The sequence below is a fragment of the Athene cunicularia genome, assembly GCF_003259725.1.
Source record: "Athene cunicularia isolate RWA chromosome 13 unlocalized genomic scaffold, athCun1 chr13_part1, whole genome shotgun sequence".
NCBI lineage: Eukaryota > Metazoa > Chordata > Aves > Strigiformes > Strigidae > Athene > Athene cunicularia.
This window is the reverse complement of record NW_020799117.1, coordinates 15,546,382-15,568,671: the sequence shown is the minus strand read 5'-3', so window position 1 is coordinate 15,568,671 and position 22,290 is coordinate 15,546,382. Positions and strand designations below refer to the sequence as shown.

At 37.8% G+C, this 22,290-nt stretch overlaps 1 protein-coding gene across 10 annotated transcripts in view; it reads right to left on the bottom strand.

Moving 5' to 3' along the window:
- TENM2 (teneurin transmembrane protein 2) overlaps positions 1-14,505 on the bottom strand; it is a 727,803-nt gene extending 713,298 nt beyond the window's left edge. For 8 of the 10 annotated variants that reach the window (XM_026858437.1, XM_026858438.1, XM_026858439.1 and 5 more), the window contains exon 1: positions 14,486-14,505. The gene's annotated coding sequence lies outside the window, so the exon portion shown is untranslated. The remainder of the gene's footprint in view (positions 1-14,485) is intronic. The other 2 variants (XM_026858445.1, XM_026858446.1) reach the window with 1 other exon arrangement.
- Positions 14,506-22,290: the final 7,785 nt, after the last annotated feature.

Sequence of the window (22,290 nt, the reverse complement as noted above, 5' to 3'; positions counted from 1 at the left end):
TTTTTTTTTTTTTTTTTTTTTTTTTTTTTTTTTTTTTTTTTTTTTTTTTTTTTTTTTTTTGTTATGAAACAACAACTTATTTCTTAACCAGTCTCTTCTGCAACCAATAACTATTGCCTCTTTTGTAAACTTCAGTCCCTCTTGTTGCCAGTAATACGTGTTTCGGGGGAATGATTTAAATGACAAAATGCTTACTTGTAACAACAAAAGAAATGATACAATATAAGCTAACTTTTAATAACTGAAAAGATCTTTAATTAAAATTGCTTTCCATTCAGGGGCTGGAGTTTTATTTAACCAGCTGCCCTATGAAAGTTATTACCTAGAGTTTTCATTTTCCCAGTACACAGCTGCAGAAAAGATTTTATTCTGGTGAATGAAGGGCTGTACAACAGCAAGGACAAAGCTCACTTAAACTAACAATGGAGCCATGGCAAAAGTCATAACCTTCTGCTGTCTTAGGGGAAGCACACTTTCTGAATATAATCTCTCTGATTATGCCTAGTATGCAAAATGCAGTTTTATATCTGCAGCTCAAATAGATTTCAGTATTACTACTGAATACTAATCACTGATGCAAAAAACGTAGAGCTCCCTCAAGGCATTTCAAAAATCTTGATTATTTAATCAGTGCTCTTGATTTATAAGGCGAGCTGGTTGATGACTACCAAAATGTGACACATTGGACACTATCCAGATGGAATGCCAGTTTTCATTTGAGGTTAAAGAGGTAAAACTCTACAAGAGAGGTTTTCCAGTATCCTGGACTAGAGCTAGAGTTATATCAGATGAAAAATAAAAACTGGCAGTTTGGCTTGCACATAATATTAAAACAGAAACTTCACTGACCTGTCAGTTGTAAAATGAAGTAATCAACTTTCTTTCTGATTAGTCTCCATTTCCACTATGGACTTTTTATTTATTTCATGTTTTCCACCTTAATGTCCTCTTCTCTTGTTAAATAGCAGTACTTTACTTTTTTTACAAATATGTAAGTGGAGAGTGCTTCCTTTTTTATAAGCCCTAATTTCCCAACCAGCTAGGTGCAAGATTTGCAGAGTTGTTTCTTTCCCCCATAACTACAGGTTATGTATTTGAAAATATTTTTTACCTACATCTCTATATATTAATATATGCTTAGATATATAAATAAATCATTTTAATTCCTGCTTTACAGTTCAATCGACTTGTCAAAATTTGTTTAAGATACAGATGTATGATTTATATTAATTTCTGAACAGGTTTTACTGCTTAGGTTGCTTGGACAGTCCCATCTCCATCTTTAATTGTCAACAATGATAGTCGGTTAAAGCAGCCTTCTGGATACAATTTCCAACCATTTTCCTGTCAAGCATTTAAGGAGCAGAATGACTTCAAATTGAGATAGCAAGGAATTAAATTCATATTTAGACACCTAATTCTAGGCTTGACCCTAGAAGCAATCTGATCACTTCATATACATGCCTATATGAATAGAGAGGCCTAACGTCTCGAACTAATCTCAAAGGTATGGTCCATATTGGAAGCAGTGACTGACAGTTAAACTTTTAAAGCAAAGTTACAACTACAGAAAATTATTTTACAAAATCAGTCCTTTGTCCATGTTGATGCTGCAAGTGGGTGGCACAAAGGGAGCCCCCAGAGGCGCCCAGAGCCGGTGGCTGTCCTCGGGCTGGGCCGGGCGGCGGCACAGGCTGTGCCAGTGTGCTGGGGAGCCAGCCCGGGAGCTGCGTCCTCTCCGTTATTTATACCTGAGCTATCAGCGATAAACTGATAGATCGATGCAGATAAGCACAGCTCCGCGGCAAGCGGCCAGCCTAGCATTTCAGCAGAAGTGAACATGTGCCAGCCTGTAAGGACAACCCTTGCGAACATACCAGCAATTTGCAGGTTAAGAGGCACACTAGAAGCCTGACTTGAAGATTAAAATATCCTCACATCCCAGTGCAAGCCTCTCAAGACTTCTAAAACTGAAATGACTAAAACTGTAATCAAACCATGGGAACTTGATGGAAGGTTTAATTATAAATAAGCATTAAAAGTACCAAAACCCCTCGTACTGACACACCTGCGCTAGAAACAAGGATGGCGTAAGGGCCGTGCCCCCACCGCCCTGGGCAGCCCTCACCTCACCTCGCCGGACACTTCCATGGCTGGTGTTCCCATCCGCCGGGGGCAGGGGTCCGGCGGGCCCTGCAGGCTGCGGGGCTTGGCTCACGCTCCCAGAGTGCCTCAAAGCGTAGGCACAGCGTAACACAGAGCTGCGGAGCTGGGCTTGAGCTTGGAGACAGCAGCAGCACCGGCACGAGCAACACAAAATGCAGCACGGGCTGAGTTACTGCACAGGGCAGCCCTGCAGACTGCAGCACCGCCGGGTGCCCTTCGCACCGCGCCGGGGCCTGGCTGCTTTGTTATGTTCTTTGTTCAGTACCTGGGTGATACAACCGTTTTCATTCCTTGTTTTGAAACGTTTGCTAGAAATTTCAGAAGTCTGGGTTGCAATGGCACAACAGAAGGAAGCACAGAGGAGCGTGTAGGGTGAGCGGAGCCCGCAGGTGCCCTCCCGGCCGCACCCGCCGCGGCAGACAGAGCGCGCACGGGCAGCGCTGGCCACGTCCGCTGGCACCGTGCAGGCAGCACCCCACGTGCCAGACTGCTCCCAGAGTTGTAAAGAACGACAGGGTCACCTCCGCAGAGGCCTGGCTTCTAGGTTTTGGCAAAATTGCAGGTTTGTATTCTGTTATGAAGCCAAAACATTTTAATAACTACAAGAGTTCACTTACAAAATCTGTGTTATTTGGGCCTGTGCCCTTTATAATTACATCCCTATATCTTTCTCTGTACATGTAGATCTGTCTCATCTGAAGCTTTTGAAAGAATATCTTACTTGACTGGACTTGTGGGTAAGGCAATCATGGGGCAGTTCAAATAGCCGCATTATTCCATCTTCTGTCAGGAAGCCAAAAATCTGCTTGAAACACAGATGGCTATTTCCCTGTCGTCTTCTTGCTCCTTAGCAGATTTCCTCACTGTTTCAACTTCATTCTCTGTAGCAGTTTTCCCTGAGTAGGGAAGCTTTTGCACCTTCTTTAAGAGAACAGAGCTACGAACTGCAAAGTGAGGATGTTTTGATCGTATACGAGAATGGAGAATGTCTTACTGAAGACCGCGCTGCTGGATAACACGCTGGGTGATTGCCTCAGGCTCTGGATATTGCAAGTAACGTGTCATATATATCACAGGTACCACCAGGCCCTCTGCCATGAGTACAGCATGACAAAAATAGCTTGTAGGGATTATGTCCCCACGTTCTAGTCTTGCATGGCAGTACAGCAGGAAGAACACTGGAGCCGGAACTCGACTATGCAGGCGAAGAGGGATCTGCTCCCCTGTGAGTTAGAGACTGCACTGCAGGGGAGACTGGGGAGCAAAATCATAACCCTGAGAGACAGGAACTGGAACTTCTCTTTACACATAGCAAATGACACCACTGCCCACCTTGCTTATCCTTCCCTCAAGTCTCACCTATCCTCACTACATGTAACCATGCCACACAGATCAAAAAGCCACATGATTTCATAAAAGGCTCCATAGTTTTTGAACCTAGAAAAAGAAGTCAAGAATACTCTTCTGCTACCATGCCATTGTGTTTGTGCTGTTTAAATTGGGGCAAAATTTCAATTCTCCTTCACTGGACCTAGCTAAGCAAAGTTAAAGCCAGTTCTCTGGGTGCATCTGAACTATTAAGGACTTCCTGAATGGAAAACCGCTCTGTTACACCTCTGGAATAAAGATGCCAGGGCATCGACTCCTGTCAACTTCTCTATATCCTGGTATAGGCACATGTTGTGTAATCATATATTTAATCTTAGCTATGGTCTTAATTCTTCTACTACCCACTTTGTTCCTATATATACATGTTTCTATCTTCTTAAACTATATTTTTTTTTAAATAAAAAGAAGCCAAAATAGTCTTGGCAAAGCATCTCATAAGAATCACCTCGTGGATGGGGCTTGTGGTTAATAGAACATCGCACAATAGGGATGAGAAAATTATCTGAATAATTTCATGTACCTTGACACCAGCAGCAGGCTATAGATGCTTTAGGTCAGGACAGAGAGCTAACATATTTCAGGAAAACGTTTGGACTACTACTTTAAATGTGTGGGTAAGTGTACATGAAAGCTGAAAATGTCATTATTCTTAACTGCTGTTAAACCAACGCAACGACTATGCAAAAATCTGCCTATGTTCAAAGAAGAACTTTTCTGTTTCTTTGCTGCAACCCTGTACTGCTATAGCAGAAACATAATAGATGCAGTGGAGGTTTGTGTTTTGGTTGTTTGTTTTTTTTTTCCCCAACTGATGGTGCAAATATGGGAGGAAAGATCATACAGACTTTCCATTCTTCAGAGGGGCTGGGTTTAAATAAATGTTCAGCGTTTCTGACTCCTTGAACAAAGGACTTGTTACAGAAGTAGAAAGCAATATGCTAATATTACATTGCTAAATTCTACTTCACAAAAATTACCAACAGTAACATCAATACAGATAAAAACTGCACCTGAAACATTACACACATGTAGAATTATTAGTGAAAACAATACTAAATTCCTGTTTTCAACAGGTATGTTCATTCCAATCTGTGTCCTTTATATGCAGAGTATGCTCTTTGAGTACATGTATTAGGAAAACAGACTACTATCTTTACAAAATTTGTATATGCATTTATCATTAAAAATAGAGGGTAACAATAAAGTGACTTTATTAGCGGGAAACCTGCAATTTTGTAGGATTACAAAAGGGGAATAACACCTCAATCACTGGGAAATTTGTATGTTTCTGAAAATATACTGCAATATGTGTACTAAATGTAGGGGGAGATAATCTATCTGCTTCCAGACAGATTATTTTCATTTGCAGGGACAGGGAACTGAGAGACTTTATTCCTTCAATTTACACACACCTTTTTCAGAACTAATAACCCAATCAAAGGCAAGAAGTTTCACAGTACTCAGGTATGTGGCCTCTAACATGTCATGCTGATTGGATTCACATGATCTTATATATTTGGGCATCAAAAGCCCTCTATTTTTCTTAATTAGAAACATAGATTCAATGCAACTTGCCTAGAAAATAAATTAAATTCATATACATTACCTCTGAGCAATGAAAAATAGCACTGATTGCACAGGGCTGTTTAAATCTCTGCGGTTGGCAGTGTTCATCAGTGAATTTGTTTACGAACTGGAAAGAATGAGATGCTGTCAAAGAATGAAAAATAAAAGCTAGATTTCTTGGGAAGGAGACATCCGTCTTTTTCTATTTGTAAATGCTGACGAACAGGGTTTAAGGAGGGCTAATGTCATCCATTCATCTTAATTAAAGAGTTAATTGCTCGTGTATCCTGATTTGGTTAGCTGATCTTAGTAGCATGAAAAGCGTTTGCTTCTGTGTATTTTATTGACCACTATAATGACATCATCAGTAAGACTCAGGATTTATTCATGCCTCAGCCTAAACTCATAACTTTAATAGCCTCCTACATGATAAAACTTTCAAGAGGGAAGGAGTTCTTTAGCATGATGCAGAATACCAAGAGGTCTGTTCAGAAACAGTTAAAATGTCTCAGTTCAGCTGTCATTGAAGAATTACTTGAAAGTCTAGAGTCATGAAGATAAGTAAAAAGTAATTTTAAAGACTAGTTCTCAGCAAATGTATATATGGAAATAGCATAAAACATCTAAAAATCGCGTATCGAATATAAGCAAGAGACTTATTACTATTCAATTTTTCACATCTGTAGTCATAGTCAAGTAAGCGGTGACACAAAAATAGACAGGCGAGGTTGACAGCATGTTCTATGGATTAAAGACCAAATTGGTTCAGTCATATGTCTTACAACACAAAGAAGGGAAACTCAGATCTAAAGAAAGACCAGTTAACTAACTAGGAAGACTGCGAGGTTTTTCTGTACAATGCCTTTTAACATTTACTGCAATTCCTGATGTTATTTCTTAAATATTCTTCACAAGAATTAAATTAAATTTTACACAAGAGGAAAATGGTCAGTACTACTGCTTTTTGATTAATCAACTATGCAGTACTTAAAAATGAAATGAAAGAATACATTACAAAATATAATACATGATATTCACTTATTCTGGTAATAAGTCTTCAGAACTGATCTATTTATGTAATGCTACTTTCATGGGATCAATTTCTATTGCTAATAATGCCCATAACTTACACAAAGGGTTGAACAAGCCTTTAAGAAGCACCATGCACCAAACATAACTCATCCTAACCCAACAGAGTCTGGCATGCTGTGAGCTCTTATGTGGTTTTGTAACAGTCACAGGGTAGCTCCTGTGCACTCTGCTGAAATATCTAGAAGGCACTAAGAATAATGTGATAGGGTGCTACAGCTCATCTAGTTTTACAAACTTCATGGCACACTTCACTTTGTGTTTTCTTTATTCAGTTGAAGCTCCTCAGCTGACTGGTTCAGAGGCCAGTACTAGCTCATGTGCTTTCTCTGAAAGACAGGAGATTTTCTTTTTAATACTAATCAGGTTTCCATGTTTTCTCAGAAAACTTTCTGTAAAATATAATAAAGAAACCCCCTAATAACCTCTATATGATATGAACACAAAACTACATTGCCCCTCTCATGGAAAAGCAGCAGGCACGTCCATGACATACAATAGTGCATGAGGCAGTGGACCCATGTTACCCCAGAACCAGAACCAGTTTGTCTGTGTCAGCTTGACGCTGCCTCCGAACTAGCCCTGCTGAGAAGCAGCATGTGTGAACATGGACACAGGGCCGTGCTTTGGCAGCTGCACTCCTCCTCTTGAGTTTCTAGTACGATGCCATGTGGCTGAGGAATGTGCCTCCAGCCAGCTCATGCATCTCTACAGTTATGCAAGAGTGTGCAATGTGTAAGGGAACAGCACTGGAAAGCAGATCTGCTGGCTATCACCAACTCTAGAACTGCCTGTCGGAAGCCTTAACAAATTGCTTTAGCTCACTCTGTCCCAGTTATCCCCCAAATCACCTGTACTTCTTTCTAGAGATACTTTGAGACTCATTCATGGAAAGTTGCTAACTGGAAGTTAATCAGGATTATTATTTCTGAATAGTTCACTACTGGAAAAGGCAGTATGGGGTTTACAGTCAGAAAAGAGGACAAAAACTGAGGTTGGATGGGACCTTGGGAAAGCATCTGTCCCAACCCTGAGCTCAACACAGGGTTTTTTCCAGACTTGAAAAACTCAAGGATGGAGACTCCACAACCTCTCTAGGCAACCTTCTCCAGTGCTGAACTGTCCTCAGGGTGAGGAGTTCTTTACATCAAGGAATGTCTAAGGCTATGGAGAAGGTGGCCATGATAGCAGAATTTCTCAGCAGGGTTTAGAGGTTACTCATATCTTTAACAGCTCAACTCTAAGTAAAAAAATATTTTTATATTAAAAGATAGCTCCAGTATTATTTACACTCAAAGCAAACCACTCAGTCAACATTTCTGTCATATACTTGTCAGTTGTTTAGTGTAGAATCCTTAAAACGGCTGATGAGAATAAAATTAATACACCACTTTGCCATGTGGGCCTCTGTGCAACAGTGTTAGCTCACAGAATCTCTTTTCCATCACAGCGCGGGTACAGTGGCACTCAGACAGCTCTGCAGAAGACAGCGGCAGCCCTGCCAGGAGCTGCTGTGTCTCCTGTGCTCACCCACACCCATAGGGGTAGCTCGGAGATCTCCGCACTGCCCTCCCCTGAGTGCCCGCAGCTGCAGAGTGCTGGAATAACCAGGGACCTGTTCAGACCACGTCTGAGCCTGCAAGCCACGCTAATGCGTGCTCTTTCAAGATTGTAAACATACAGGTCAGTGACCTTGGAAATAGTTTTAAGCAACTGCAACTTTTTTATTAATTTTAGATTTCTGTTACTTCCAGTGTCTTTGTTTTCTCATGCCTATACTTAAACTACAAAGTTATTTCCTAAACACTTAGGGGAAAACCAAAAAACATTCTTGGATATAGACTGTGGACTAGAAGCAGTGACTGTCACTTTTGAAAGCTACTTTACATAACATTAAAACAGAATGTGAGTAAAGAGAAAGGCGTAACATTCTGTTGTTCCACTGGAACACATTGGAAAATGCTGAAATAAAATCTCTAGTGGCTCGTGAAGTATTTAGTTCAGTTGTTTAGCAACAACACCTTTTGATTTGTAAAGCTTCTACAATATCTTAAAGTTTTAAAAGTTTTCTGTAGCTAAAACCACCTGCTGTAGTTTGAATAGAGAGTAAAAGTTCATAAGCACAACCTTGAGATAACACATTTTTGAATTACTATACTGTAAATTTTGTACACTACATCAGGCAATGGCTAGTGCAACTTCTTACAACATTACCAGCTTACTAATAAACATGTGCATGAAGTGGAACGGTGCATACAAGTTATAATTCTTGAGCTGTGCCTAGTAACATAAACAGGTCTGATACCATCAGTAGAAGAATTGAGGAATTAAACCATTGGAAAGACTGATGTAAAGGATTGGACATGCTGAAAGAGATGGTGAAAAGAGGCTGCTAAGAGATGGAATGACATTCAGAAGAAAACCAATAGACCCACAATGGTTTGTGAATGGAAATAAACATAACCATGAGAAAATGTTTCATCAACATAAGAGCCACAACAAAGCTGTGAATCTCAAGATAAGCAGAAATTGTTTTTGAAGAAAAAAAACAGCGTGCTAGGTAGGACTTCAAAGACTAGAAAAGATCTAATAGACAGAAATGAATCATATGAAAAAATACAAGAGAGAGCAAAAAACTCATACTAAGGACAAGATCAACTTACTCTGTGTCCCTGGTGTTACTCTGTTAACCCTTTGGTGCCAACACAGTGGAACAAGTTTAGTGGCTAAAGAGAATGAGTATTTCAACACCACAGCAGCCTGCTGTGAAGTTCCTCTCCTGAGCCTGCCTCCTCAACCCTCCAGCCTGTGTTTTGCCCCACTGTATATCTGAAGCAGCACACCTGCAGTTTACTTCTCTGCTGGAAGGCACAACAGCTACCTTGCCCAGCTCCTTATCACACTGCTCCCATACCTACTACAGAATGCACAATTGCCTTTTCAGAAAGAAGCCACACAAATCACTGTGCCCTGGGTGAAAAGCCCACTCGATATTGTATTTCTAATCACAGAGAATAGGAGACAATGTATTCAAAAGAGGGACACAGAATAGGTAATTAAATGTCATACTGGTTCTAGGGTAGAAGATGCTGCTATTAGAAGAAATGCTGGTTTGCTAAATTAAAAAACACAGAAATTATTTTAAACTGGATTAAAGGAAAACAAGCAGGTAAAGCCATGGCTTTATGCAAAATACACTGCAGCATTCTTTGGTCTTGGTTCTGAATCATTGACAAAAGGAGGATTTTTGCCACTGCCTTTAGAAGAACAGAACTAGCTATTAATGGACTAAAAAATTAGGTATTTTCTTCCTAGAGATTTCAAAATAATTTTGACTCCAGAGGAGATACACAACACCATTATTCTACAGTAAGATAGGATGATAGCCAGAAATGGAGTTTAAGTGGTGCTGTGGAAGCTGAAAACAAAGTGGCTACCACACAGAAAAACTATGCAGAGAAAAGGAGATGTATGCAAAAAATTGAAGTCTAACAGATGTTCAGTGTTAGATGAAAAAATAAATAAAATTTTCATGGAGTTTACTTTCTAATGTCTTTGCATGTGGATTTCTTTTCTTTGGTTGGTTGGTTTGTTTTCCAGAACTTCATCCTGACAGCTTATTCCACATCTGAGGACATCTAAGAACAGCAGACTCTAGCAGACTCCAGAAACTTTTCACTGATAAAATTTTGATCATGATTCATACACTTCTAAACACCTATTTCAATCCTCTTTTTCAAGTGATATTGGTAGCCACTGAAAGTGTGTATTGTTTTGGTTCAGTATACAGTGTGCCATGAAAACCAAATTCTGTTTACAGCAGGGCCAGGTTTTCTATGATCTGATTCCTTAATGTGGAAGTTCCTTAAAGTTCCTTTATGTGTCATTACTAATGACATTACAACCTTCTCTAGGTGCCCTTAAGACCTAGCTGTTTTTAGCAGACAGTATCTGACACCGTAGTTTGCAATCTCAGAAAAAGCCAAGGGAACAGGAACTGTCCTGTCAGAAAAAATGGCTTCAGAATCTGGTAAATAAATCACATTTCTACAGTGACGTGATAAAAATTGGTATGTTTGAATCAAATGTGTACCTGCTTCGTGATTAATTGTAGATGTCAATACCCAGAGGTACCTGCAAGGCAATTAAGCACTGTACTTGCCTAAATGTCACCCCCTTGTAAATACAAAATGGAAATAAATAGACAGATTGGCCTAGTGCATGTTGTTTGGATTTGGAATAAGAATCTCAAAAATGTGAATCCTAACCGAGCCAATTTTTTATTATGTGCTGCTGATAAGATACAAAGGACTTATCTCTTTCTTTTTTTTTTTTTTTTTTTTTTTTTTTTTTTTAAAATGACATGTGGAGATCCGTACTAATCAAAGCCATCATCATATTGAAGAATCCTAACAAAAACAAACCTATACAAAGTTCTGTATTTATGGCTGTAAATGCTGAGACAGACCCAGGGAGAATTTTCTTTGTTATTGGAGCCCAGATTACTACACTATATGATATACTTTATGGTGGCTGTTTAATTTGATAATCCTTTTCTGCCCTGTCTTTCCCAATCTTACAGTCACGTGAACAACCGAGAAAACAAACACAACTATAGACTGAGAGTTAAGGAGCTGACAAACAGAGGTTAACGTCACTGCTATAACAAGGTTGAATACACATTACCAGAATATCTACTATCAGAACTGACATTTAATAGTTTCACTTCTGTAAAAGTTAAACTATAAAGCTGACCACCCCCCACCCTTTTGGGCAGTCAGTCATGCTTTTAGAGAGGATTAAAATCTTCTGGAAAGTAACTATCTAAAGATCTGGGGGGGGTGGGGGGCTCTTCTATTTCATCACCTAGCCAAGATTTTATTTTTTACAGTATTTTTCTCCTTTTAACTATAACATACTAGCTGCTGGTGGCCTTTGGAAAGCTAGAGGATCATATGATGCTGGCTCTCCTTCTTTCCATCTGCTAGCCTGCATCATAAGAAAACTAAAATATATATTAAATATTACTTTTTTTATGAAACTAATTAGTACAGATGCTGTAAGAATTTCACATGATCATAAAAGGTTTTGTGACAGAACTTTTCTGTTAAAGTAAAGCTCATCTAGAAAGTTGGAAATCCTTGTCTTTAAGGGTCTTTCATTAGTAGCACACACTAAACAATGATCACTGCTGTATGATGAGAGACAAATTAATGAATCAAACATTACAGATTTCATCACATTGGCTCATTTGCATTTAAGCTGGTTTCCAGCTCTGTCATGCATTTGCTTTTAAACGAGCCCCTGTGGATAGTGCTGCAATGTTTGATTCATTAATTTGTTTCTCAGTGTACAGCAGTGCTCACTGTTCAGTATACAGTGAAATACTTTGAAAAATATTTGTTTTAACAACCTATCTTTTATTTTAACAAAGAAATAATAACCCTGAAGAAGGAAATGCTGGCCATTTTGTGACATAGCCCCTGCCAAATCTCCCAGTTGCTGCCCCAGCCCATCGTTACACCACTGTGATATTATCTGGATTAAGTCTTCACAGCTTGCTTTCACATATTCTACAATTTTATAGAGCTTTGAGCCAGCTCTTCGGGTTAGTATTATGATGCCCAATTCAGCTCCTGGGAAGTTAAAGGTGGCTTTAAGCCTTTACTCTCTGATCCTTGGATCAGTCCCAAAGAGTGACTTAGATCAGCCTCCCGGATGCTCGGTGACATTCTGCCACTACTGTGCCTAGTACACCGGTTACTCCACATTATAACAGAGTGGGATGCTTGGCAAAGCCAACTCTGTGAGAGCTGCAAAACTTTGGAATTGGTTTTTGGTTTGTAACAGCTTGAATTTGGTGACCTTACAGTATGCTGAAAGCACCATCTGTTTTAGAAATAAAAAGAGGCATGTTCCCTAGCTGGTCAGCGCATGGAGACAAGCATTTTGGTAATTAGCTGCGTAGTTGAGTTCTCAAGTTCCTATCTGAACCTCGGATTTTTAAGTTTATGTACTCAAATACAACACTAATTATGCATGTACAGCTTTGTTGTAGGGATCATTGCTCATGTTTAATTCTAAAGAAATAAATACATGTAGCAAATGAGAAAGATGGAAGTTGTTTTATTAGGCACTAGGAACTGGAGAACAAAATGATCCTCTAGCTAGAACTTCCTCTAACACGGCCATGATGGATTGCAAGGTTATACAGGCAAGCCCATTTGACAAGAGGATACATTTGGACCATGGGATTCATGGAAATGAGGGCCTAATTAAATGAGTTGCTTTTTGCATGAAGCAGGCAGATTTTCCTATGTTGAGAAATGGAGTTAGGTAGCATCAGCATATTATATTGTACAGCCATTTTCCTCCCACTTGGCTTTTTTTTTTTTTTTTTTAAGACACTCTCTGAGGAGCATGTTATACATGTTGAACAGGGAAAAAATAAATTTAATTGATACCAAACAAAAGAAAGCCATCAAGACAGAAAGGCAACATCTGAAACCTACATTTCAGAGGTATTAAATTGAAATTAACGTAATTCTCACCTTTGCAAGTAATCCACAGACACAACTGCACACTAAAGAAAACCTTAAAAGAAACAAAATTCCCTGTCTCACTGTCAAACATAACCAGTAAAGCTGCAGTATTCCAAGTGAAACCAACACAAAGTCTACCCTTCAGCCAGAATAATACAATACGATACCAGGAGAACCCAAGTGGGCTGCATATGGGAGGCTGCCCTCTACTGATTGACAGAGAGGAAAGTTCTCTCCATCACATCAGAAAGACCCCAGGAAAGACTATGCATTTGCAGTGCCTGTGTAGAAAGGGAGGATAGAGTTTGTATGGGACAACTATGCCTTTGGAAAGACAGCTTTTCTAAAATGTATACCTGGTATTTTCTGCCACGGAAAACTGCTTGGTCTTTCCTTACAAATGCGATAAACGTCACATTTACCCATACCTTTAATTCTACCTGCAAGTATAATATTATTATAATACTCATAAGGTGGGAAATTCTCAAAATAATTTGAAAAGCTGGAGTAATTTTAGTTAGTGTTTATTATGAAAAATGTTCTTCATTGAAAAAGACTTTTTTTATTTTAAACAATACTCTTCACATTCTCCTTCCTTGAAAGATCATATTTCACAAAGACAGATCAAATACTCTCAGAGAAAAGCTAGGCTGTTTTCATATGAACACAAGATTTTATAAATATTCTTGTAGGAGCTTGCACAATTCAATTGCAAGACATTTTTATATTAAATGCCCAATTAGGTCACTCTTGCTTGCTTATACACCTAAGTATATCGAGTCAAATAAATACAGCAACAAATACTCAAACAGATTGTCGTGAAAATATGGAACTCGGTGTCAAGAGCATGTTAACTACACTATATTATTGTTTGGCTTAGTCTCTTAAAATAGTCGATTTACTAACAAAGATGACATTATCAGATTTCACAATATTTTGGTCTGCTTTCAGAAATAACCATTTTAAAGGCCACAAAAAAACCAACCCACACTTACAATTCCATACCCCTGGCAAGCAAACAAAACAAACCCCAAACCCTCAAACAACCCAACAGTCTTAACTTGCAGAAAGGAAAATTAATGTTAAACATTAGGAAATTAATTTCTGTGGTCTAAATTAAGGCATTTTGAAGTCAAGCTTTTAGCCACCTACAGAAGGTGACTCTTCTCATTTTAAGGTGAGTTCAACAACACTTCTGACTCTCCATTCACTGGAATACAAGTCCAGTTGGCATCTGTATTTTAGACGGCAAAGTTAGGTGAAATTAGTCCCAACCTAATGAAATCACTTAAAGCTTATTTAAGCACAACAGATTGCTTATGGTGTCTATGAATTTCCATCACTCATGTTTTAGTAGAGACAGCAGGCTAATGTCTGTCAGGTACAGCTGAGGTAGAGTTTCATGTTAGGAGGTGCTATGAAAGCTAGCCATCATTCTGGTTAACTCCTCCTCAGCTCTTTACAACATTTATATCTTCCATTTTATTTATTCACTGAAGAAAATTGATCCAACAAAAACATCAATGTGCAAATAAACTAATGGTCTTAAACTATGAGTATGAAAGAGTCCTCCCACACTTCTCACTGATATCCTTTCCATTTACAGAAAACTCACATATCAATTAAACTCACCTGTTAATTAAAAGCTTGTCTGGAAAATTCCTTGCTAATTGGAAGCAAAAGAAAGTGTAAAAAGTATCTGAATGCTGAAGCTTTGAATTTTAATTACTTACTCCCAGGTTTGTTCGTGATCCCTCAGGTGTTGGCTGGGCAACAGCAAAGAACTGAAAAAAAGAAACAAAATTATTTTGTAATTCCTGCTGTGGGGAACAAAAAGTATTGAGAAGGCTTCCAATTTTCTCTTCTTATCTTGTTTAGATTTATTCTTTATTAATGTACTTATAAGAAAGTATCTACACACAAAGCAAAAAGATTCTGGAAGATTACAGGCAACTATAGTGAATAATTGCTCTACAAATTTGATAGGTGTTTTTTTTAATAATACGAGAGTTCCTATTGTGTTTCTCTCACAATGGAAAATATCAGTATAATTATAAAAGGGGGAATAATGCATATAAATTTGGCATACAGGCTTTGTATCAGATCAATGATCACATATATATATTAAATTTGATGTGTTGTTTATTTTATATGCACCTAAATAGAGAAGACAGACATTAGCAGATTTAATAAAAATTCTGGAACTCGTAGGAATTTGATCCCTTCTCTCTAGCTACCCATTTAATAACAGCTGGGTTTTTCTACCTTTTTTCTTTCTTTCCTACACTTTTTAGACAAATGATCTTTTTTCTAACAGAGAAGGATACTTCATCCTGAGAGAGTCTGTAAACTAAATATGGAGGCAGTGGATGGATTTTCTGCTTTTCCTCGTAAAGATAATCACCCTCTCCCCCACCCCAAGTCACAATATTTTAATAATCTGAATGTTTAGTGTCCTCTTATTAAGGACAGATATCTGAGATTCTGGTTTGGATGAGTAATTTTTAGAATAAGAAACCTGATTTGTGATATTTTACAGAGGAATTTAAGAATTTCATGAGGTTTCTAATGAATGTGAATTTTTCTGTGAAAAATTGGGCCATCTGAATCAGACAGAAGATTTACACATTCAGTTCTCCAAGAACTGGAATGAAGACTTTCATTTTTTCTCTGACATACATACAGCATATGTACATCTGTTTAAAAAAGTTCAATTATTGGTTAAACTACCCTTACAAATTAACTTGCATGTGAGTAGATGACAATAGCATATGCAATGGAAGTAACTCTGTTCATGTTATGTAAGTTTTCTTCCTCAACATGCTTATTCAAATGAGTTTCAAATTGTAAAGAAAATCCTTCAAAAAGAATATAATGATAATCTGTTCATTTACTACGTATGTAAACCACATTCAAATATAGTGAGTCAAAATACTAAACAGAAATTGAACATACATGTATGTGGCTATTCAATTCTGATACAGGTTATAAGACAATTAAGGAAGCAGATGCTTCTTAAAAGTGCATTTAAGGGACTGGTAATATTAAATAGATTAGGTTCTACTTGTATTAAATTCATGATGAAAGTTTCCTCATCAGATGACCAAGACTTTATGACTGTAACAGCACAAGTCATTTTTGGGTGTTACACTCATCTGAGCGCTACTGTTTTAGCAGTATATATTCAGTTATATATTCATCTTGAGACTTCTGCTTACTGTTTTCAGCTAAAAATTCTGAACATTGTGTAATTCAGTATTTTTAGGAGCCTTAAATAAATTAAAATATTAAAGTGCATAGGAGTAGATGAAGAATAAACCATAAGAATTCTTGTCACAGTTAAAAGAGAAAAAAAGAAAGAAAGAAAAAAAAAAACCAAAGAAAGAAAAGCGAGCAGGCTTCTATCATCCATTCTGTTTTGAAGCTAAGTGTCTTTCAAATGGAGACAATACCTTGTTTACTGCAGTTTACAGGGGGACAGGCCTTATAAGCAGAATCTTATTTATAATGGAAAATTCATTGCACCAGGATACACTCAAATACCCAAGCTACAATTACTGAGACATTTTATGAATATGTAATTCATAAAAGAATGTCTTATGAAAATTCAAGACATCAGCAGGTCTTATGTAGGTTAGTTGTAAATATGACTTTAAAAATTAATACATACTTTTTTTCTGGAAGAATGAGAACCTTTGAAAAAATGGCAATGCCATATGCGGCTGAACTTCAACATTAAGAGCTGAGGAAGTATTTTGTAGCTAAAGCAAAGTGTAATTTCAAATGTTTTTATTTAAGAAATTTATTCAAAAGACAGTTACATCTTCTATTGTTATCTATAATAGGCCTTCCTTCCTTCTCCAATACGGGATGAACCCACCTCATTCACACCAAGGTGATGAAAACACCTTTCAGAATATTTTACATCCAACCAAAACAGCTATTCCAGTAACAGCAGAATGGACCACTGACACAATAGTGTTACAACTAATCCACAAGTATCTAAGACAGTAAAGGTAGCGGGATAACCTGAGTTATCCAAAGGGATGGATAACATCCATCACTCCTGTGAAATCCATCCATCTCTTTCATGACAAGTTGAGTACGAAAAAATGACATGAAAATGTAACAGAGGAAAAGTTTGTGATGTTACAGGATGCAGACAGCTGGGGTCCCTGAGTGTGCCCCAGATGAAGCTGCACCAGGTGAAGCTCAGCCTTGCTATTTTGAAATATAATGGCGGTTGTTGAGCCAGGTTAGGAATGTCTACACTCATGTTTTACCTCATCTGCAAACTGTATAACCCTTCCACAAACAGCAGCTGTTGATTGTGGATATATTAGTCTGAGAAAGAAAGAAATTGTTATTCACCTGACAGTCACTGATGCAATGAATAAATCGCTGAGAGTCACAAAATTATTTCTATTACCAACTAGTAGCCGCTGGATTCTTTTATTTCCTTAGTTTTATGGATTCTCTGGAAATGAGGGTGGAGGATAGAAATTCTATGAGAATTTTTCCAATCATCAATTTTTGCTTCTATCTCAAGTATCAGAAAATGTTATGCATCCTTTTCTGTTTGTGACTGAACAACTAAATTAGGAGGAACAAACAGTAGGAAAATACATTGCAAGTATTCCCAATGTTTTGCATTGTGCAAAGCCTTTAATAAAAACACCAGCTGGAAATAATGGTAAGTCCCCAGGAGAAATGGTAAATGCTAAAGATCATTTTCAATCTAATTCTCAAGAGTTTTTCTTTCCTTAACACCCGTTTCCTTATTTTTTCTTTTTTTTCTGTATGTGAATTGTTGAATTATTTTTCTCTTCATATATACATTCTATCCTTAAAATTCAGACATGTTTAAACATCAAAAAAACCTTAACAATTTTGACTATTTCCAGGAAGCATTTGTCAGTACACTAACTCAGTTCCAAATTGCTCTAAAAGCGTTATTTAAAGAGCAATAAGAAGTTCTTATTCACGCAGTCATGCTTTCTTGTTATTCTTACTCGTTGGCATCCAGCATGAACTTCAATGTTTTCTGCAAATTACTGTTAATTTGTGCTTCATGGGGAGTGGCTGTTCTTTTCCTTTATGGCAGCAATCAATGACTACTTCTCAATAGTTATGAGACAGAATCCTATATAAAAATGGCAAATCATATTAAGCTTCTATATGATCCCTGATCTTTTGCCAGTGTGTTTGATCTATTTCCAGTGTACATGAGTCAAGATATGTGCCTTGGTTAATAAGTAAACAGTTCCTGTAAAGTTCTTTTCTCCTACTGTCTTAACCCTCCATGCTGTTTGAAGAAATCTATCTTGTATTTCAAACAGGATCTCTTCTCTTTATTTAAGAGAACGTTACTAGTGTCTTATGTCTGAAACTTTATAAATGAAGCAAATCTCTTTTTGCTAGTGAAGCTTCTGGCAAAACATTTTTCTGTGTATTGCACAGTATGTTATCGTCATGATCAGCACAGATTTTGTAAGTCCCAACAGCCTGGTCTCTTATGAGTGAGAAATTTCACTTCTCCAGATGAAGTGAAAGGATAATGTATGTGAGTTAGCATGGAAATCATTCTCTCACTACTGAGTGCTTTTCTGGTTCTGTTCTTGGCAAATATGAAGAAATACATGTCATTATGATTATAGACCTATCAACGGAGCTCCCAAAACAACTACAGGTTTCCATTAAACATTTCAAAGCTCAAAGTAGAAAATATTAGCCACTGCCAAATTTGTCTTCATTTGACACAACTTCTGCAAGCAATTATTAATTGACTATTTTATCAATTAGAAAATTATTTTGGATTTAATATTTAACAATATAACTGTTTTAGACACACAAACTGCTGGTTTAATTTCTCCATGATCTGCTTTTCTACATTTCTGGCTGGTGCAGAAGAGAGTACAGGGACTCCTCCTCAAGACAACTCTACCTATGCTGAGCTTAGTGGTAGTACAGCACGGGAGACTCTTTACCAGCTGAATACACCTAATGTAAGATACTATCAGCCTCTCGTATTTCACACCCAGAAGAGTGTGGGATAGAATCAAAAGCTGCATTCTCCAGCACTGGGAAAGACAGCTCTTTCCCCAATCTGGCTACTTTTCCAGTCCTGCTAATGAAAGGGGAAAATAAAAATTCACGATGTTGAGCCCATACTGCAGGCTTGTAGACATGATACTTCTGCTTTTGGATGAAGGCTACTACAATTGGGGGTTGGGTCACATATTTCCTACTGGTATCATGACCTTTAAGCAACTTGTGAATGTCCAATTTATATCAAAATATTATGGTGATGACTTTTGCTAATTTCAAGGATTTATAAATGAGTACCGAGTACTTTGTCAGTAGAAAAGAAAGCACAGATCAATAGATCAGAGAAAGATCTGAGCAGAGGAACAATCATGCTACAAATGTCAGAGCTGAGCAATTTCCACACAAATAAAATAAAGCTGCCATCGGCAAACAGTTTCAGACTTGAAGCATCAGACTACTGCTGTGTGACTGTGTTACAATCCCAAGGTCACTTACACGGAGAGCAGGTGGCGCGGCACTCAGAAAGCCAATATCACAGCTCTGCCTTTACATATAGTTACTCCCCAGGAAGACAACGCTTAACACTTCAAAATGACTTCCACACCCCACACCCCTTTCACAAACTAAAGAGTTCAAGTCAGGAACTTTTACTTAATAAGAAAACGCAGAGGTTCTCTTTTTTCTATTTAGTTTGTAACTTTGTCTTTCAAGTAGAGAAAGAGGAAAGAGGGAAGATGCAACATTCATACCTTGTAATTCGTTACAGCCTATGGTTTCATATCCTCTCAACAGAACATCACGGAGGTCTGACAACTGACCATAGTTTGCCTTCTGATACACATAACGGATACCTGCTGAGTTGGGTCTTGCATGAGAATCTGAAGAGCAAATGCGACTCTCAATCTTACAATCTGAGTGTTGTGCCACAAGATGAAATTAAACTTTTTGCAATGTATGAAAGCCAACTATTATAACAATGCTGGCTTTTTCACTCCAAAGCCGCTTTTCATGAAAACAACTCTTCAGTAATAGACTTCTGCATCTCATCTACAACTTGAGATAGACATATCAAAGTCCTGTTCACCTCAGATATGTTTGTAGTATCTTTATCATCTTATTTACCTAGAGGCTTACCAGTCTAGCCTTCTGTCCTACTGTTCAGAGCATCCATGCATGCTATGTCAAATTAAACATCTCATTCTAATTCAATTAGAGCATCAGTCTCTGGAATCTTAAATATTATTCAGTATTTTTAAAATAGTATAAGATATATTCACTGAAAAATCTATGAGCCAGCTAAATAATGAAAATGAGTAACAAAATATTTAGGGATTTTAAAAAGTTTGGTAAGAGAGTAAATATGAGATTTTCAGAAGGATTCAGCACTCAAGAGTTCCCCTCCTGAAATTTCTATCCAGACATTTGAAAGCTGTCAATATTTTACATAATGAGAATATTTGAAAGTGTGGCCATTTGTTTCAGTACTTAAATGATAAAGAAACTTTTTGAAAACATTGCCCTGCTGTCTCTCACCACAATCTTCTGGTGTCTTAGGTCAACAATAATTAAATAATTAAATATGAAACTTCAGATGTGATAACTATACAGCTTTCATGAGCCTTAAATTCATAAAGACCTCTCCTCCTTCATGTATTCAGTATTCAGTATTTTCTACATGAGATATTACTATAACTTCAGCTAATCTGTAATCTCTTTCTGAACCATACAAGTATTGTAAGGCTCTACTCTTGTACAGGGTAACCAGAGTTTTTTGACATTTAAAATATCTAGCGGCATCACAAGAATTTGTATTTGCATAGACATAAATTGTGCCAGGGAAACTAGATGAGTGACAAACCATCAACAAGCTGCAGCATTGCCTGTGGCTTTCACATCAAGAATGGCTGCATAAAAAAATGTTACATTGTTGAGAATAAGTAGCTTGATTGCCACAGCCTCTGTTTTATGCATACTCTTCTTTTAAAAAATTACTTAAAGAAGAAAACTGTTTATTATATTTATTTAAAACCTTTTTTTTTTGTATTTGCTATCCACTCAGGAAGGAAAAAGTTTCCTTTCTAATATGATACTTGACATAAACTTTTACGTGAGGATTTTCTTTCCCATCCATCCCTATCAGCACTGGTATCTCCTGAGGTTAAACCAGGCTGTAAGCTGCCTGTGAAAGTTCCGATATAGCTTACTGCTGCATCCCACTGGTGCATCTTCCTTCCCCCACCTGAAGAAGCAGCTGCACTGTACAACTAAACTTATGGCTAGTGAGGATTAATGTCACAGAAAAATAAAACATGATTTTGTTTTCATGTGACCGATAGTGCATATATTCCTCAGAATCACAGCAGAGTCCAGAGGGACATTTCATGCAGTTGAAACAAGCAACTCATGCAAACCATCTGCAGCGTAACCACATGACAGACCCAGTGGTGATTTCATAGTTGCCAGTGAAACAAACTCCAATTCCTCCCAGAGAGACAAATGCTGCTGCAAAACAACCCAAAACGTTTCACACCTCAGCGTATAAGTCTTGTGAGAGCTGACCAAAAGAAAAAGAGAACAAAGCAAGAAAGAAACTAGAGCTAAAAAGGAACCTAAACTAAACTTTAAAAAAACCCTAAAGATGGAAACTAATGCACAAAGTAAAACCACTTTCATTGCATAAACCCCTGCTTTGTCTCCAGCTAGTAAAACTACATATTCTACAAGGAAGTGCAGTAAGTGCCCAAGTGCAAAATTTAGCATTTTGTACTTTCAGCTAAGACATTTGTAAAAGTTAATAAAAAAACTGAATGTGGAAATAAGTAAGAAATTCCTCTGCTGAAGATTTTTCCAAATGATGACAAATTTTTTCAGAAGTGCTGATGGGTCCACACTGGTATCACAGAAAACAGTGAATGTGTAAGAGTCAGAACTGTGAAAGGACCCCAAGTTTCCCTGTTTTTTGGTGAGACGGGAGTAACTACTGTCCGGAAAGTGCTCCACTCCAACTGCTGGGAGAGGACAAGTTTAGCATTGACCTGTGCATCACATTTCTGACTCCCCGGATTGCACCCACCCTGAAACCCCTGAAAACCCAACATAATTAGTTCTTCAGAAATGTTAAGTAATTTGGGAAAATTCTCACCTCAGTCAATTTTGTAACACAAACTACCCAGGAGGTCCCAGGGGCACACATCAGCTCTACAGGAGACACCAGTGAACTCGGAAAAATTTTGTGGCAGAGCCTTCACTGAAAACTGACATTTGTAAGTGAAAAGTACAGATGTATTTAGGAGACGAGAGTTGTAAGTCACTATCTCTTCCTGAAGTGTATGTTTTGAAGGGAGGTATGTTATTATGTGAGAAGGAAGACCTGTATTGATGCATGCTTGGGTAGGTCATAGCACTTCTCTGCAGCTGATTCAACAGACATCTGCTACATACCTATTAATCAATCATCTCTAAGTTGATTTTATGGTTGCAAGCAGCACAG